The sequence below is a fragment of the Cupressus sempervirens genome, chromosome 8 (genome assembly GCF_028749045.1).
Source record: "Cupressus sempervirens isolate cs-2001-9-10 chromosome 8, ASM2874904v1, whole genome shotgun sequence".
NCBI lineage: Eukaryota > Viridiplantae > Streptophyta > Pinopsida > Cupressales > Cupressaceae > Cupressus > Cupressus sempervirens.
The window spans coordinates 652,014,179-652,034,325 of record NC_143125.1 but is presented as its reverse complement, the minus strand read 5'-3'; the positions used below and the strand labels follow the sequence as shown (position 1 = coordinate 652,034,325).

General features: G+C 35.3%; 1 long non-coding RNA gene across 9 annotated transcripts in view; it reads left to right on the top strand.

Moving 5' to 3' along the window:
• Positions 1-8,296: 8,296 nt before the first annotated feature.
• Positions 8,297-20,147, top strand: part of LOC149544113 (uncharacterized) — a 45,507-nt gene continuing 33,656 nt past the window's right edge. For 2 of the 9 annotated variants that reach the window (XR_016355745.1, XR_016355744.1), the window contains exons 1-3: positions 8,302-8,555; positions 9,099-9,440; positions 9,527-9,618. This is a non-coding gene — a long non-coding RNA (uncharacterized LOC149544113). Of the gene's footprint in view, positions 8,556-8,846; positions 9,441-9,526; positions 9,619-20,147 lie in introns of those variants that run through there. The other 7 variants (XR_016355747.1, XR_016355751.1, XR_016355746.1 and 4 more) reach the window with 7 other exon arrangements.

The window sequence follows — 20,147 nt, the reverse complement described above, 5'->3', positions numbered from 1 at the left end:
CGAAACTCATCTCTAGCCCAACGAAGCCAAGGCTTAATAGCTTCCTAGGCTTTCTAGATGCTCTTAATAATAAAGGAGCCCTGTATGGCCACGGGTTCACACATGATGAGAAGGGTTTGAAAACCAATCCCCTTCCACACAGACTTGTTAATAGGGAAGTCAAAAGAAATACAATGTCGAACCAAAATCTTCCAGGCTTCATCTCCAGAAATAGCTCAGATAATCCATTTTGCACAGAGAGCAAGGCCCTGTTTCAGAGTGGAAAGCATGCCAAGACCACCAGACTCTCTTGGGAGACAACAAAAATCCCAAGCAACTCTATGAAAACCATGTTGATCAGAACCAAAAGTCCAAAGAAAATCTCGGAGCAAACGTTTCAGCTTAAGATAGGAAGCTTTGGAGGGAGCCCAACAAGAAGAGTAGTACACATGAGTGGCTACCAGAATCTTCGAACAAATTTGAAATTTACCAGCAAGAGAAAGCGGCTGGGTGATCCAATTTTCGAGTTTTTTGCTAATCTTGGCAAGCACAACATTCCAAAGTTCCACAGGAGAAGCCTGGAAGGCAAAGAGAATGCCAAGAAAGTTGAAGATTTCCTCGTGAATAACCCATTTCCGTTGAAACTGGCTGAGCCAAGGTGGAGCTGGCAAGAATGACTGACGATAGCAGAGCATTTTATGCCATTGAATGGTAGAGGCAAAGGCTTGACAAAAGGTGTCTAGACAATTTAAAGCATTTTGGATGTTTTCTTCATCCTCAAGAAGAGTAAGAAAAGAATCATCAGCAAAATGACCATTGACTAACTAAGAGGAAGATTCAAGCAAGAAGATGCCATGAACTAGCCCTGAAGACATAGAATGAGCTAGCAAATAGCCAAAACCTTCAGCAGCAAGGACATAAAGTGCTGGAGCTAAAAGGCAACCTTACTTGATTGAACAAAAAAGTCCAAAAGCCTTAGATTGCGAATTATTGATGGTAATGCAAGCATTAGCATCACCAAAGAGCATCTCCACAAACTGAAGGAAATTGGGACCAAAACCCAGAGCCTGAACCATAGCCAAGATAAAGGGCCATTTAATGCGATCATAGGCTTTAGCAAAATCTATTTTTAAAAAGATAGCCTGCTGCTTGGACTTGCGAGCCCATTTCATACCTTCCCAGACAACAATGATGTTGTCAAGAATATATCTGGACTTGACGAAGCCAGTTTGCTCAGGCCGCACAATTAAGGGCAACATGTGCCTGATTTTGAGAGAGAGCGCCTTGGCAATGATCTTATAAGACACATTCAGAAGGGTAATGGGCCTCCAATTGCATATGTCCTCATGATCACTAGCTTTAGGTATGAATTTGATATTCCCTTTATTTATAATTGCTCCTAAGCTTTTAGAATGATATGCTTCGAGATAGACTTTGTGCAGATTAGGACCTATTTGCTCCCAGAGGTGTTTGTAAAATTCACAAGGAAATCCATCACACCCAAGGGACTTGTCATTCGCCATGGAGTAAACAACCTCTTTGAGGTCATTGAGGGAAAGAAGTTGCTCAGAAAAAGCATGTTACTCAACTGCTAGGCAGTTTGGAGTAACAGAGATACACATTTTGAGAGCTTCCTCCTAAGCAACTGAAGTTCCCTGCGAAGCAAAGACGTTCTCATAGTGATGAACGAATGCCTGCAGGATGTCGGGGAGACTGGACAAAACAACTGTTCCTTGTTTGATCTTTTTAATCCCAACATTGGTATGATGGGCTCGGAGAGCCTGAAAGAACTCCTTCGAGGCCTTATCGCCAACTTCCAACCAGTGGAGACGGGCCTTGATTTGGGCTCCTTGGGCAACATAGTTGTCAGCAATTTGCTTGTCATGGCGAAGTTGGCAAGTTGAATTTGCAAATCCACATCAAAGGGGTTGAAGGTGAGAGCCTCAGAGGCTTTTTTGAGGGCAATGGTGTTGGCCTCATAAGAACATTTTGTTGAATATAGCTAGCTGACGTCCATAGATGCACAAGAACCAAGCAGTTCTGGTAATGATATCATTCCACCATTGAATCCATCCCCTTGGGGAATGTGGACGTGGCTCCAAATTCCAAACATGTTGGATGTGTGAGATGGTAGAAGCATGCAACATAATAGATGTGTTGAGGAAGAACTGAGACTGGGCCACCTTGGGGACAACAATTTGCTAAGAAATGACAAAAAATATGGGGGAGTGGTCAGATAACGTCACATCTGGCAGGGGAATGACAGACAAATCTCAATCCTTAGAAAAAGAGAAAAAAGAATGCGTAGTGATCATATCACGATCAAGATGTTTTAATATGGGGTCAGAGCCAGCTCGAAAGTTGGACCAGGTCTGCCAAACCCCACTATCCTATCGACGGTTGGTATTGGGATCCAGTGAAAGGGCAGAATGTTGTCTTTGTTAGAGGCCACTTCAACCATATTAATGTCCCCACACATAACCCAAGTAGCTAGAGGCAGGTTGTCAGCTAGCCAGGCCCACATCTGGGATCTTTCCACAACATCATTGGAAGCATAAACATTAATGACTCCAAAAGAATGATTGTTAATGGAAAACAAAGGCCAAATAATTCTATGCGTGGGGTCAGAATCGTGCAAAATAATAGCAGAATGAAGGCGAGGTGACAGGAGAGTAACTACACCACCTTGGCCAGCTTTGTGCTAGGAAGAAAACATCACGCCATCCTACCAAATTATGCAGCATGCCAAAGCAAGCATGAAACCAAAAATTTTAACTTCTTGCAAACAGAGAAAATCTAAATTACCAAGTCTATGACAGGCATCCCGAACATAGTACTTTCTGGGGAGGTCTGTGAAACCTCGAACATTCCATGAAAGGAAGTTCATGAGAACTCTTCCATATCATCTTCATCCTCAAGAGAGGAGTAGCTATTCTGCAAGAAGGTAGAATCATGGTTGAAGTCAGATGGAAAACCCTTTGGACTTACAACCTGATGCTTCACCTTTGGTATCTCCACACGTCTAGGAGGATTGCGAGAATGCCGCGACACTAGTGGTGCTATGGAAGAGGCAACAAGAGGAGTTCGCACCCTAGCCAAAGCAGAAACCCTAGCGGCTGCCTTGATCCCCTGCAAGCCAGTAGGGTTTGAAACATGTGAAATTCTGGAAGCTATTCCTTTGTTTGCCACTTGCATCACTACGCTAGTTGGAATTGATGCTCTTGTAGGGACAGGAGGAACTGCAGTGACCTCAACATAGGACTGCTTGGGGGGCAAGGGATTTGAGGGAGCCTTGCCCTTACGCCCAACAGTGACCCATTCTTCCTTTTTCCCTTCGGCCTGTTTGATAGGTGCCTCTTTAGGCGTGGGCTTGACCCTAGGCGTAGCTAGAGGGCAGTCCTTGATCTTGTGTTCTGTAGACTAACACCTATAACAGGTGTTGGGGAGGTTCAAGTAAAGAACCTTTTGAGAGAAGGTTGTAGTCCCAATCTGAATTTCCATAGAATCTTTGAGATCCTCAGAAAGATCCACCTCTACATAAACGTGTCGTTGCGAGTGGGCATTGAAGAATTTCTTAGGCTCCTTGGTGACAACTTTGCCAAGGGCTTTGGCAATGGACTCAATGAAAGGCCAACAAGGCAAGGGTAATCCTGGGAACTCTACCCATATAGGAACCCTAAGCTTTTTATCATCCGAGACTGTGAAGTCTCGTGACCATTTTTGAAAAACAAGCAAGGAAGAATGCACAAACCATGGTCCGTTGTTAAAGACTGTGTTTGCCTGCGAGGGGTTAGCGAAGCGAAATAAAAAAACTTTTGGTAAAGTTTTGCACAGCGTCAAGGCAGACTCCATGAGGAGTCCAACTCTTGTTAACCCATTCTCGGAACATAGCTTCCAGGGGAGTCCTACCCACAAAATAACCTATCAAGGTGTGTTGTTCTAACCAATCACATGCAGCATCAAATTCTTGCAAAGGAAGGATAATGTCAAGATTACCTCGTGAAAAACCTTCGGGATAAATTTGCGCGGATGTTTGTTTGGAGGAGGCGCTATGGCAGACCGGAGCAATAGCTTGAACACCAGAAACAACTGGTTTACCGCTGGTCGGAACCATTATATCTTAGCCTAAAAAATCCCGCAGTAAATGCGATGTGACAAGTGGCGCTAACAGAAAGAAAGTTCAGATGAAAAGCCATACACAAAAAACTGAAAGATAGCATGAAGCAATAAACCCTCACTAATTTAAAATTTTGAATTGTGTTTGTCTGCTTTTTTAGACTCTTTAACAAACGGCGACCTGGAGATTTGCATATTTTTAACATTGTACCTCCCATTCGCATTTCAGTTGTCAGTGTGTGTACCTCGTGCTTTGCAAGGAAAGTTGAGAGGTCCAAGCACCGGCAACGGCTATCCAGGCAGGAGGATCGACTGCCTGGATCGTCGAGTTCCTCGAACGCCATGCAGATTCCTGCCCTGCCCTGCCGCCTTCACTGACAGTGTCAGATCGTAAATCGTACCGTCAACATCATTGATTTGTATGACATTGTAAGAATAATTTTATATTTGAGATATAAATGTCAACTTTACTTTTATATTTTACGAAGAGGCCATGAAGATGATCTCATATATTATGAGCATGCACATTCAAATATTATTATAATACCCTTTAAGTCTTCAAATTGTTTATAAATCCATTGAAAGGGTTAGCTTAATCCATGAAATTTCTTATCTGTGCCTTTGCGTTAAGCTTTTGTTTCTCCTTGTTTATATATATATATATATATATATATATATATATATATATATATATATATATATATATATATATATATATATATATATATATATATATATATATATATATATATATATATATATATTGACCAATGTCTATCCAAACGTTCGCATTGTTTAATAAACATTTTGGTTGGTTATTAAACTTGTAAGTTGGCATTTAAAAACCAAAAAAATGATTTGGTTTTGGTAGTTATCTTGATATAAGCATCTTGAGACAAATTTGTTATTGTGGGTATGTTGTAATATACTATTTTTTTTAACTCTTTACATACAAAATTCATGAAAGGGGACAACATAATGGAATCCATCTGATTGTTTATTTGTGAGCATGCATCAAGATTTTGTCTTTCCTTCCACGAAAATGGTCAAGATTGAAGACCTCAAATAAATATAAAATATATGCACTCTTACATGACTTGTGATGTGTATTGCAAACAAACAAATTTCTTGATTTTTTTAACTCAAACTTGCCCTGGCATTATTAGATTTTCAGAAATTAATTCATTGAATTGAGATTTTTTTAATATTGGAATCAATTAGACTAGTAGAATATTTTTAATTAAATTTTCTGAAATAATAATCATATATTTTATTATTGATTTTAAAGTTATTTTAAATAATTTGATTCAAATTTAAAACCATATTTTATTTGAATTCATTTAGTGTTTTTAAATCTTTCAATTAATACAACTTTCTTATGGATAATAGTATTAAAATTTTATTTATTTGAAAAGGAAATTATATCAACCTTACATAAAGAAAAATTATTGTAAAAGAGTAAAACAAATTTTTTATTTTTCGCTGATTCCATACTAGTTAAAATCAATAAATTTGACTAATGTTATTGTTGCAATTTAGTTGATTATATAGTATTAATTTTTTTAACAATTCATTACATTAAGATAATAAAATAGATTAAATAATTTAATCTAACATAAAAATATAAAAATAACTAACATAAACCAGCTTATAACTTTATCAAAATATAAAAAATAACTAACATATACCTTAGGAAACTACAAACTCTATTTAGAATTTAATTTTCCATACATAATTGATTTTTTCACTCTATTTTAAACTTAATATTTAGATGTATTTCTTTCAAATATATTTTTAAAACGATTTATTAATTAATTTTTTTTTAAATGAGACAAAAAAAGATTATATAAAAAAAATCTATTTTTAAAATCAGCAAATTTTGACTAATGTTATTGTTGCAATTTAGTTGATTGTATAGTATTAATTTTTTTAAAAATCCATCACATTAAGATAATAAAATAATTTAATCTAACATGTACATGATTAGGAAAATTGGTACTATGATGAAAATAAGAAATTGAAAGCCCGCCTATAACTTCATCAAAATATAAAAATAACTAACATATACCTTAGCAAAATGTGAACTCTACTTAGAATTTAATTTTCATACACAATTAATTTCTTTACTCTATTTCAAACTTAATATAAATTCAAATACATTTTTAAAATGATCGGTTAATTAATTATTTTAAAAATAAGATTAAAAAAAGATTATATAAGAAAAATAATATAATTTATTTTTAAAATCAATAATTTTATGTGAAATTTTTAAGAATTGTTTTTAATGTTATACTAGATTAATATAATCAATAAGCCATTTTGTTTAAGAATTTGTGAAATTTTCAATCTCGATCAAATAATTTAAAATAACTTAAAAATCATAAAAGATTAAATAATAACTTAGCTAAAAAAATAAAATTAAATATATTATTTTAAAAATTAAAATTTTAAGGTATAATCATTAAACTTGGATCCAGGTAGTCAATCTAGGTAGTCGATCCAGGTTTACTGATTATATCTTTAAAAAAAAATTTAAACAATATATTTAATTTTATTTTTTTGGCTTGAAATAGAGTAAAGAAATTAATTATGTATGAAAATTAAATTCTACGTAGAGTTCACACTTTCCTAAGGTATATGTTAGTTATTTTTATATTTTGATGAAGTTATAGGTGGACTTTCAATTTCTCTCATTTTTATCACAGGGCCAATTTTCCTAATCATGTACATGTTAGATTAAATTATTTTATTATCTTAATGTGATGAATTATAAAACAAATTAATACTATAAAATCAACTAAATTGCAACAATAACATTAGTCAAAATTTGTTGATTTTAAAAATAGATTTTTTTTATATAATCTTTTTTGGTCTCATTTTTAAAAAAAAAATTAATAAATCATTTTAAAAATATATTTAAAAGAAATACATAGAGTGAAGAAATTAATTATGTATGGAAAATTAAATTCTAAATAGAGTTTGTAGTTTCCTAAGATATATGTTAGTTATTTTTATATTTTGATAAAGTTATAAGCTGGTTTATGTTAGTTAGTTTTATATTTTTATGTTGGATTAAATTATTTAATCTATTTTATTATCTTTAATTGTAATGAATTGTTAAAAAAATTAATACTATATAATCAACTAAATTGCAACAATAACATTAGTCAAATTTATTGATTTTAACTAGTATAGAGTCAAATTTATTGATTTTAACTAGTATGGAATCAACGACAAAACAAATAAAATTGTTTTACTCTTATACAATAATTTTTCTTTATGTAAGGTTGATATAATTTCATTTTCAAATAAATAATTTTTTAATACTATTATCCATAAGAAAGTTGTATTAATTGAAAGATTTTAAAACACTAAATGAATTCAAATAAAATATGTTTTTAAATTTGAATCAAATTATTTAAAATAACTTTAAAATCAATAATTAAATATATAATTATTATTTTAAAAAATTTAATTAAAAATATTCTACTAGTCTAATTGATTTCAATATCAAAAAAATCTCAATTCAATGAATTAATTTATGGAAATCTAATAATGCGAGGGCAAATTTGACTTAAAAAAATCAAGAAATTTGTTTGTTTGCAATGTACATTGCAAGTCACGTAAGAGTGCATATATTTTATATTTATTTGAGGTCTTCAATGTTGACCATTTTCATGGAAGGAAAGACAAAATCTTGATGCATGCTCACAAATAAACAATCATGGATTCTATTCAGTTGCCCCTTTCATGAATTTTGTACGTAAAGAGTTAAAAAAAAATTAGTATACTACAACATACCCACAATAACAAATTTGTCTCAAGATGCTTATATCAAGATAACTACCAAAACCAAATCATTTTGTGGGTTTTTAAATGCCAACTTATAAGTTTAATAACCAACCAAATTGTTTAAACAATGGGAACGTTTGGATAGACATTGGTCAAAATATATATAAATAAAAATAAACAAGGAGAAACAAAAGCTTAACGCAAAGGCATAGATAAGAAATTTCGTGGATTAAGCTAACCCTTTCAATGGATTTATAAACAATTTGAAGACTTAAAAGGTATTATAATAATATTTGAATGTGCATGCTCATAATATATGAGATCATCTTCATGGCCTCTTCGTAAAATATAAAAGTAAAGTTGACGTTTTTATCTCGAATATAAAATTATTCTTACTCTGTAAGGTTACAATTTACGATCTGACACTGTCAGTGGAGGGGAAGGGCGGGGCAGGAATCCGCACGACGTTCGAGGAACTCGGCGATCCAGGCAGTCGATCCTCCTGCCTGGATGGTCGTTGCCCCAAGCACCTGCTGCTTTACAAGAAATATCGAGTCTCTGTATTTAATCGATGAAGAGGTATCTTGCACGCTCCATTAGCTCTTTGAAAGGAGGAGGTCGGATGTTCAAGGATGCCAAAGAGGCATTTAAAGATCTCTGGATCTCAGGTATGAAGAATTTTTGTGCATTTATATAAATATATATATTTAAATAATTGGATGTGCTCCTTATTCTTCTTTAAATGGGTATCTGGGTTTAAGGATATTTAGTTTTCTTGCTCTCAATCACACTGTTTTCTTTCCGATTCTCTGATGATTTGTGCTACAACCCTATCTTTCCTTTTATAAGGTATGGCTATGGTGATTTTACTTTTTATTTATGCTCTTTGGAAATCTATTGACAAATTTCCCTGTAATCCATGGCCAGTAACACGGTTTGCATTGTTTTTCATTTTTCAGTGGCTCTGTTTGCGTGTTCATTCCATCCTCTACAAGTTCCCGCAAAAATCTAAGAGTTTAACCATGAAAATGCTCTGAAATTGGTTTCTTAATAGAGAGCTGAATATGAGTAGCCCGTTACGGTTTCTTTACCCATGAATTCGGTTGAAAAAAGTTAGCTCAAGCTGGGTAACTTTAAACAGAAAATAAGAGTTTATAATTTGTGTGGGGACAGTTAGTTGTGTTTGAACAGAGTTGAGTGAAATTGAACAGGTTGTGCAGAATGCTCTGGCTGGAAAATGTTCGGTAAAGCGCTCTTCTCTTGGACGACCAACCGTAGAAGAGCTGGCCTCCTAGGGTTTTGAAGGCCAGACTTCGAGCTTAGGAGCTTTGTAACGATCATTAAGCAAAGGAGGGTTTTGATGCCCAACCAAGCGGACGGGAGTTTGACAGAGGGTTTTGAAGTTCATTCATAGAGTTGTGTTATTCGGTAATTCGATTAGCAAATTTGGCCTAGGAGTTTTGCTACAGTCGTCGTGCCGAAGACTTCGATCCATTATCATTGAAGAAGACCTCACAAACTTCTGTCGATCAAATATTTCGTTGACCCTGCAGGTATTATATTTATTGCCTTCTTCAATTTTCTCACCGTTGTTCTTCTATGCCTTTCTCTCCACTCTCTCATGGAGGCCTCTGCGCAGGAATGTAGAAATGTTTCACTAGCTGGGGATCCAAAAGGATGAGTTGGGGAGCTTTAAAGTCATGTGGTGTGGACTGGGACCGGATTGATCTGGTAATTTTAAAAATCTTTTTCAGGATTATAATTGGGGCAATCAAACTATTAACTGAAATAATTTATTTGTGTGCTCTCATCTGTAACTGAGGAAAAGACTGTATGATCTGCATATAAATATGTGTCATTTTCCTCCTTTATTTTTGTTCTTAAAGTTGTTTGTCATTCAAATGTCACATGTCCAATTCTGTTATATGTTACAAGCACTCCTTGCAGTGTAGAAAGTTTTTTGCGCAAGGATAATATTTTTTAGGATAATATATAGAGCAAACAATTATTTACTGAAATAATTTATTCATGTGCTCTTATTTGTATCTGGCCAAATTGAGTTAGTGGATATTATTAACAAAAAATATTATTAGGGCTAGAATCTGGCCAAATCGAGTTAGTGGATATTATTAGTGGATGAGAAAAAATAATATTATTAGTGGATATCGTAGTTATTATCCTCCAAAAGAGAGAAAAAAGAAGAGAAGAAGCCTGTAAGCCCCCACCCCCACAAGAAAGAAAGGATGCTGCTGATGTAGAGCATACACCAAGAAGAGCTTGTGGCCTTTCCTAAAAATCCGGCCAAATATGAATGCCAGATCTACTAAATTATCTAAATTATTAGGTCTGGAATCTGAATTTGAAGGAGTCCACATGAAGTTGAGATCCTATATGGTGTGTAGCACCATAATCCATAATTGCTCGAGCATACAAGACCCTGCCTTTCAATTTCTATTTGACCTTAGTAATTTCCCGATTTGAAGGAGACACTTTATTCTTTTTGAGTAGAAAAGTGAGGTACTCAATTTTTTCATGCATTGATGATCTTCATGAGTAGTTTTTTACAAAAGGAACATTTAACTCTCTCAGTAATTGATTTACTTTGTTGAGATGATTTACATGCCTAGTGACATAAAATACTCAATAAAAGCTGATATCCATTGCAAACTTTTTACTTTAGAAAAGCTTCTTTAATTGTCCACCTGCTAGCCCCTGAATTTGACGGTGTTGCAATTATAGTAGAGCATTCTATGACGACGAGAATGATCCTTCAAATTTCATGATGACAAGTCATTCAAACTGTGGATCAGTTGTCCACGCATGCTGTAGATAATTGAGAGTTGGATGTTGGGCCAAGCCGCAAATAGTCATATTGGATTGCAAAGTGATTGTAGAAAGCTGAGTCGCTGTGAATTTGAATGGGGGATGATTTGGAACCCCAGTGTACATTGCTCCTCATGACTCACTCTACTATTTCAAGCCACGGGTAGGAGGATCTCCAATCCGTCTATGGGAGTTGACATCGTGGTTGCTTGCAATGCACATGGATGTTGTACATCAAAGATCACCTTTCACTTGCCACGCACCACAAACTTCTCATAAGCACCTTGAGTTGCTGAATGTCGATGGCTTCAAAAATAATTTCTATTTGCTCTAATACCATGAAAATACTTGCAAGATCTAAAGAGATAATAAGAAGCACAATAACCAATTAAGTCCAAAGTCGACGTACCATTCATTGGATGAACAAGATACATATAGGAAGAGTGGTTGGGTTGAATCAAATGTCGACTCAAACATTAAATGAATAAAATGAAATCGCAGATCTATTAAACAACTCCTAAATGATGACTACTTGCATAAACAAGTGTCATACATATATGGACGACTAATTAGATTTAAAAGCCTAAGTGAAATCAATTAAATAATTACACTAACACTATATATATATATATTCATTATACATTGTTTACCTTTATTTCTTTTATTCTCTTTCTATATTGTTTCTTTATCGTCTTTTCTACTTATTTCTCATTATATACATTTTTCTTTCCCTCTATCTATATCCTCATTTCTTCCTCTATATTATCATCTTTTCTATTTATCTCTCTCTATTTTTTTGACTTATTTTATTTAACCTAACTTATTGTGGTATTTTTTTATCTTAGATTCTCTTTACCACACTTTCTTCCATCTTTCGTTCTATCTCTATTTCCTTATCTTTATCTTCATTCCTTTTTGGCTGCTTCTACTTCATCTTATTATATTTCTCTCTTTCATTTTTAATTTTCGTAGTTTTTTTCCATTTGTTTTCTCTCCTTTTGTTGCTTATTTTCTTCTATACCTATGTTATTAGTGTAAATTTAGTTTTTTTACTCTTAAAATCTTTCTTTATTTGTGTTTTTTTGTTCTGTTTTTTTTTCACTCAGTAAAAGCATAGGCCATTATTTTAATAAATGTAAATATTTTTACACCTCCATTCATAAGGGCACCAATGGAAAAGAACAGAGGAAAGAAAAACCTCTAGTATAGACCTATCCAATAATTTAAAAAATACTCTTTAATATTATATGTTCTTTTTTGTAAATTCAGTTCCTGTATACGTCTCTTAAATGAAGTCCAATCTTATTCAAAGCGTCTCAAGTTGGAAGTTTGTCTCCTCTTAGTAGCATCCAAATATTGACTCCTTAGAGTCTGAAATCTTTCACACATAATCTGCAAATCACTGTTCCTTTGGCCAAGATTATTGTTAGTCACTTTTTGTAAACATACATAAACATATTATAATACCTTAGATACTTAATCAGCCATACTATAAAAATTACTGCAGTTAAAGAGTGAAAGATGCAAATCTGCCTACCTCTTAGTTAAAGATATTTCCAAATCTGTGTTAGTAATAGTAAGTGAGTAATAAGCATCCATACGACTAATATCTGTTTGTTATATATTGTGTTATAGTTTTAAAAATTATTATAAGAGAGGATACTTATCAAGCAGTCAAATATCCTATCCGCTTTCACATCACTTGCTGTACTTGCAACATCAGCAACAAGTACAAGTACCCCTAACTTCATTCCTATCAGTAAGAAGGAAGATAGATTCTAAGCTTAGTCTATTTGATAGATGATCTCCTTCTTATTCATAGAAGTAAATCTACAGATATGAACTTTCCTGTGATTCTTATAATAAATCATAACAACTTAAAGAGCTCCATCATAGTCCCATCACATCTTCAGTCAATAACTATGGCCTTAATGTCAGTCTAAACTTATTTAAATGACCATTTGTAAACTTATTAATTTGGAATGGAAAGTGCCTATTTACATATGTGTGTGTGTGTGTGATACATATATAAGCATATGTATATACATATATGATGAGGGCACAACTTGAGACAAAAATAAACACATCAGAAAAGGAAACATAAATTGTTTGAAATGAGAAGCTATAACATGCATTAGAACAAAAAAAAATTAGACCCAACTACATGCCCTATGGGCTATAATATTATTAGATTGTGGAGAAAAACCCTTGTCACAATACCGTCTCCCAAACTCCAAAATTTTCCTTCACACTACAAGAATGGGCCTTAAGTAGCTTGTCTAAGGTTTAGGGTTAGGAATACATTTTTCATTTTGACATTTGGTGGCCAACACCAAAACAAAGGTTCTAGAATTGAACTTAGAAGTTTGTGCAAAAATAGAAGGTTCCAAAAAAACTAGTCCAACTTTCGGAGGCATAACTTTTGATCCAAGACTCTGATTCATGAACCATTTGCATTTTTGAAAAACACTTTGAGCGCTCTATGGCTCTACGAGACGCCTACGACCACCCCTTGTTTTTCGGGGTCATACAAGGCCGTTTAGTGCCTCAAATCTGACTGCGAAGCGTTTCTAGGTCTCCAAACAACTTAAAATTGCCATAACTTTCAAACTGTGAAACCTTCTGACTTGATTCTTTTTCTAGAGCACCTGAAATTTCAATTACAACCTCCCCTCTAGCTTACACCCTCTAATTCTTCATAATTATGGTTCTACAACAAAATAATCCATTTTTTTACTTTTGCATGTATCTCAAGGTGTGCAAAAATACTAGCCCAAAAAAGTAAAAAAGGAAATCTAAGAGTTGGAATCTCTTTTTTGCCCAATGAGTATCCATAAATGCAAACACATCAAACAAAAACTATCTCTAAAAATATTTTTTGGGTGACACAGGATTGCTCTTACACCGTTGGATGCTCCTGCATCAGACACCCAGTGTAATTTGAAAAGTGACCTCGTCACTTCTCACTTGGTTGAGTAAAACCCACGCGGTCAACCTCCACCTTAGATAACCAGGTTGAGTCTTCTAGAGGTCGTCCTTTCCACTTCACAAGCTACTCCTCATACTGCTTGTTTTTAGTACTCCTTTCCACATGACTATCTAGGATTTCTTCAATCTCCTCCTTAGAGGTAGGAATTGGACATGGCTTAAGTATCAATTCCTCCTCTATACCATCTTCATGATACTCTATTTTAAATCTGCAACATTGAAAACAAGAGACGTGGATTCCATCTGGCAGCTCCACCTCATATGCATTCCCTCAATCATGTTTCTTCAAAATCTTGTAGGAGCTAAATTACTCCATCTTCAACTTGTTGTAGGTGCCAACTGGAAATCTTTCTTTTCTCCAGTTTACCATGACCTGATCCCCAACTTGAAACTCCTCATGCCTCTTGTTTTAGTTTGCCCTAGCCTTATATTGCATGTTTATCTTGGTGATATGCTCACGGACTTCCTCATGTAGGTTCTTGACATGTTTAGCAAAGTCCTCTGCCTTAGCACTATTCTTGCCTCCTTGCTCCATCTTCCTCAATTTTGGTGCAGTCCTTGGACTACTCCCATACACAATTTGGAATTGTGACCTACCAGTTCTCCTGTTCACAGAATTATTATAAGCAAATTTGGCCTGTGCTAAAATCAAATCCCATCCCTTGGGCTTATCACCTACCAAACACCTCATTGGATTACTCAGACTTCTACTCACCACTACAGTTTGCCCATTAGTTTGTGGGTGATGTGCAGAAATAAACTTCAACTCTTTCTTCAACTTCTTCCACAAGGTATTCCAAAAAACCCAACAAACTTTGTATCTCGGTCTGAAGCTATACTCTTTGGAAGACCATGTAACCTTACCACCTCTCTGAAAAACCAGTTTGTAATGTGAATCGCAACATGGGTCTTGTGGCAAGGAATGAAATGAGCTATCTCTGAAAACCCGTCAACTACCACAAATATTGAATCATTACCCCTTTATGTCCTTGACAACTCAAGAACAAAATCTATGCCTATGTCTTCCTAGAGTCTTGATGGAACACGCAATGGCTAATAGTCCTATATTTCGGCTAACTCCTTTAGTTGTCTGACACACTCGACAACTTGGCACAAACTACTTCACATCTTGTGATAGCTGAGGCCAGAAGTAATGCTCACTAACAATGGCAATGGTCTTATCTCGACCAAAGTGTCTGACCATTCCTCTACTATGTTTCTCTTTGATCAAGTTCTCCCTCATGGACCTCCTTGGAATGCACAACTGACTCCCATTGAATAACATATTATCTTGGATCATGTACTCTAGCCACCTTCTCCTATCTAGAGTAATAGGTTCCTTGCAAGCCTTCCAAACCTCTGCAAAGTCAAGATCCCTAGGGTACAGAGGCTTGAGTTCATTAAACCCAACCAGCTCAACTTGCATTTTTGTTAGTAATATTTGTCTCCTACTTAATGCATCTGTAACCCTACTAGATTGTCCAGTTCTACATTTCAACACAAATGTATAGCTCTGCAAGAACTTTATCCATTTCAAGTGCCTTTGATTTAATTTACCCTGGCTATTTAGAGATTTTAATGCTTGATGATCAATACACAAAACTAATTCTTTTGGCAATAAATAATGCCTCCATTTCTTAATTCTTGAACTACTGCATATAACTCCTGATCATAAACAAAATACTTATTCTTTGCATCATTCAAATTCTTACTAAAATATGCAATAGGCTTACCTTCTTGGCTCAATAAATATCCAATGGCACTACCTCTAGCATCACAATCCACCTGGAACACCTTGTTGAAATCAGGGAGTGAAAACACATGTGGCTTTGTCACCTTCTTCTTCAACAACTCAAAACTCCTTATAGCTCCTGCAGTCCACTTGAATTAAGGGTGCACAAATACTACTGAAATTTCTAATGAACTTTCTGTAGAAACTAGCCAAACCATGGAAAGACCTCATGTAATGAACCTTGCTCAAAACTGCTCACAAATTGCCCTTATTTGCTACTTGTAATTTTGTCAAACAGTTCATGTGCAACCTTGTGACTTGCTGATATAGCGTTTCCGTTTGAAGTTGCTTGATAGAAATGGTTGCTAAGATTGTTTCAAACACTTCTACAATTACTATGCAAGCTCTTCAATGAAATATTATGCTTTTCTTTCACCTTTTAATGCATTGAGATAAAATACTAAGAGAATATGATGCATCTACAGCCAAGACATCTTTACAAACACTTGGCTTACAAACACAAGATCTGAATACACAACTATTATTTGTAACAACTACTAATTCTCCTCATCCAATACAATGCTAATATCAAAAGCCAAGACTCTGGGATCATACATATGAATGAATGTGTAAGTCTGATATAGACTGCCACCTACAGCAGTAGCATCTAAATAACATATAATATGCATGAATAAACAAAGGAAATCTGGTTATGTTGCAGCCTCCTTAAATTATTCGATTCTTCAAAATGAGGTTGCCAAACAGCTCCAAAATGATGCGCCCAAGCTACTAGAAGGACCACAAACTCACTGAATTTCTTATCTGATTTTTGATGCTTCCAAAACATGAAATCGCCCCTGTCTGTAGTGTGCCCAGCTTGCTTTGAGGTTATCAGAAATTTGTCCCTCCTTGTATTAGCAAATCGTCCCCTTAGGAATGGATATTTGGGACTGCAGCTTGATGGTGCTTGGTTCTTGAAGTCACCTTGAGTCTCCAATGAAAATGCAATCAATATCTCCAATAATGCCCTCAAAAGCCCAATAGAAAAGTCTGAAGCAGCCGCCCCTGGAAAACTGCTCAAGGGAATCTGGATTTTTCTTGCAGCAAGTTCCTGTAGCAGTAATAACACTGTAGGGAATTACTGTAGCAAAGTTTATGTAGCAATTTACTATAGCCACGTCACTGTAGCAGCGTTTCTGTAACAATTTACTGTAGCCGCGTCACTGTAGCAGCACCCAACTTATTCTTTCTCCACAAATCTGGCCTTTGGCCACAAATTTGGCACAGTGAAGTGACTGGAATATCACCTCCAATCTGCAATAATTCGGGTGATATTTCACACCCTCAAAATTACTATCATTGGGAGTTTTCGTTCGCAAAGACAAATTGATTATCTGCAGACCACTTGACTCCACAAATACTCAAGAAGAAATCATCAATCATCAATATCAAATCTGCCTGCCTCAATAGTGAGACCTCAAGGTCTATTTAAGTTTTTTTTTTCCTCTAGAGGTCAGCCTCAATAAAATAATATTATTTTTCTTTTTTTGACTTCTAGAAGATTCCAATATTTTTTTAATTGTTGCACTTTATAAAATATTAAAATATTATATTATTAATAAAGTGCATCTCAACATCAAATTATAAAATAAGGTTTCCATAAATAGAAACAATAATGATATATCACGGAAAACCTTAATCCAACCAAAAACTGAGCCAAGTAATCATTGAATGACTGCCAGATGACTCTCTCACCATGCCTCATTAGCCTACGAGAGGTGTTAATAGGCTAATCTTGCTGATATGTCATTGTCAACTCAAAGGGGACATTGCACCTCACCTTAGTGACAGACCTTGGGGTAGGCCATTCCAGGTTGACCTTCATCTTATCTGGGTCTATTTTGAGACCATTTGGTGACACAAAAAACCCCAAATAGACTGACTCCCTTTTGACAAAGCTACAGTTCAAATTAATCAAAAGTTTCTCTTCCTGTAACTATTCAAAGACTCTACAAATATGCAGAAAATGTTCATCTAGAGCCTTATTGAAAATCAAAATATCATCTAAATAAACAATAACAAAATTTTCCATAAATTTCTTCATTACCTAATTTATAAGCCGCATGAAGGTGCTTGGCGCATTGGTTAGGCCAAAGGGCATGACCAACCACTCATATAGACCCTCCTTGGTCTTGAGTGTAGTCTTCCATTCATCACCCTCTCCGATTTGTATTTAGTGATAGCCACGCTTGAGGTCTATCTTTGTGAAGTACTAAGCTCCACTCAAGCAGTCCATAAGATCATCCTGATGGGACTCAAAATTGCATTCCCGTTTTGAGTACCATTATAAACTTTTGAGCCCTTTAAAGTGCTTTTCTTGCCTATGTACCCGGCTGTCCTTTTGAGGCCTATAAGGTGTTTTATGTTTCTAACACCTTGCATTCAGCATATCCACGCGTCTTATGTTGATAAATTGACATTCCAAGTCATTCTGTGAAGTTCCATATTGAACAATGTTTGCATTTGAATATCTTGCACTCGGTTATGCTTCATGACTCGCCACTTTGGGAGTGTTTTGTATGCATATCAGTGGACCTATGTTCCAATTTTCATGTCATTTTGATATGTTTTAACTAGGTTTTGAATCTCTCGAAGTTGGTTACTTATCTCTGTCATGCTGATGCAAATTGCCCTGAATTTCGGGAGGCCCTGTTTGACCGATTATAACTTTGACCCAGTTCATCATATTGAGAAATTTCTTTTTGCATTTTATTCTAGAGGTCACACGCTATGTTCCGGATTTGGGCCTATGACGAATCCGTTTGATCAGTTTTCAAACTTCATTCCGAATGCAAGTTATAAAGTTTTACTGGTGTCATAAAGTGCAAATTGATCAGTACCCCTGTTCAGTATGGCATATCTTTGAATGCATGATTGTTTGAACCAAATGGATTGTACCACTGCATTCTACTCCGAAAATACTTCAAGTGCCAGTTTTCAAGTCTTAACCAATCCATCTGCACACTTTCCCAAGTCCATTCCATTTGCAAAAACCACATTTCTACTGATGTTTCCAGTTTTGCAAATCTGAGTACCTCACTTCGCAAGCTTGCCAAATGCGTCTTGTTATTCGTCATAAGCCCAAATCACAGAATTATATTCCCTTCATGGCAATGAACTAACACCTCAATTTTCAAGCCTTCAAGTATCTGTTTGCCTTGTTTTCAAAGCGGAAACTGAATGCACTTTCCTGTTTTCTAACCTGTTTATTTGTAAACAGTTTTAACTGAGCAACTTTAACAGTCAATATCTTTTGACCCCGAAGTCGTCATGAGACGAGATCTAGCAGGGTGAAAGAATGCGGGATAGAGTATCAAGATGATAGCTTTCACAACCTTGTTATCTATTTATGTCAGTTTTTAAAGCTGGCTTTCAGGCCTCTCAGTCAGAAAATCACAGTTTAAAGATAAGTGATAAAATAAGTTTTAATGATGTTTTAGTGGTCGAATTTGATTTTAATCATTGCTAGATGCTCATTGGATCATTTTGATGTATCAGATGTTTCAGTTCAAACTTTTTTTTTAGTTGGATCCACTTTGGGATCCGACTAAATTCAGTAGCCTGATAAAACACTTTGAGACTTGAAAAGTTCTAGAGGATTGGTCATAGTGATGATCATTAAATAAGCTGATGTGTGGGAGTGATGGTGTTAAATGAATTGGATCCTTAAAACTTTGTGGTTAGAGGATATTATGAGTAATGATACATATGTTTTAAAACATAGTTTTTATTTGATCAAGCGCAAAAGGTTTTCCAACAGACACATCACCATTAAAGGTTAGATGTGGGATTGTGCACGCTATAATTAGTAATAGGAGAGAAAGTTAAACATATGGAAGGGGCATTTTACCTTGTTTTAATGATAGATTGTTATGCTTTCCAAGTGGAACCATATGTGCCATGTCATAGAGTATTTTAGACTTGTGAGATTGAGGTAGAGGAAGTAAGAAGTTGTCAGCATATGCATGTTTATATCAACGTTTTGTTGACTGTGAGTGCTCCTCGATTCGCCAACAAAATGGAGGAATGTGGATGGATCCTCTCACTCGTCTGGAGTTTCTTTCAAGTGCCATTGTTTTAAAGTGGGTCATTGGTTGTGATGCCTTTTCTTGCCCAGTGGTGTTGATGTGGAGGATCCGATTGTTGAAGGTGATCTTTGTTTACAGTATGGGGTAAATAGTTTAATGCATACAGACAATAGACAAGAACATGTAACACAACAGTACTTCTTTTTATTATTCGCATATATGCCGAAGAGATTACATAGTGCTTCCAATGATGATTACAACCATCCTCGAAAGTCCATTTTGGACGGTCTACATAAACCATTCCAAAGGGGTGACTCAACCGTTGCGTCCATTTAGATATATTTAATTCTTTTCGTCGGCTACATAACAATTATCGACAACATGCTAATCTACCCGTCGACTAATTTATGGCTTTACCGACAACATCATTCCCCCGAAAAAAGAAAAGTCGTCTCCAGACGACAATTAAAAAATATCCGAGATAGATTAACAAAACGAGATACAATAATTGACTAACTATAACAAGATAGATATGTTTCTGTCACACCACTTTCACATTCACTCTGTGCTTGCATCAAATTGGTCTCCAAAATACTTTGCATCTACAGTCTTTGCTAACACAATATTGT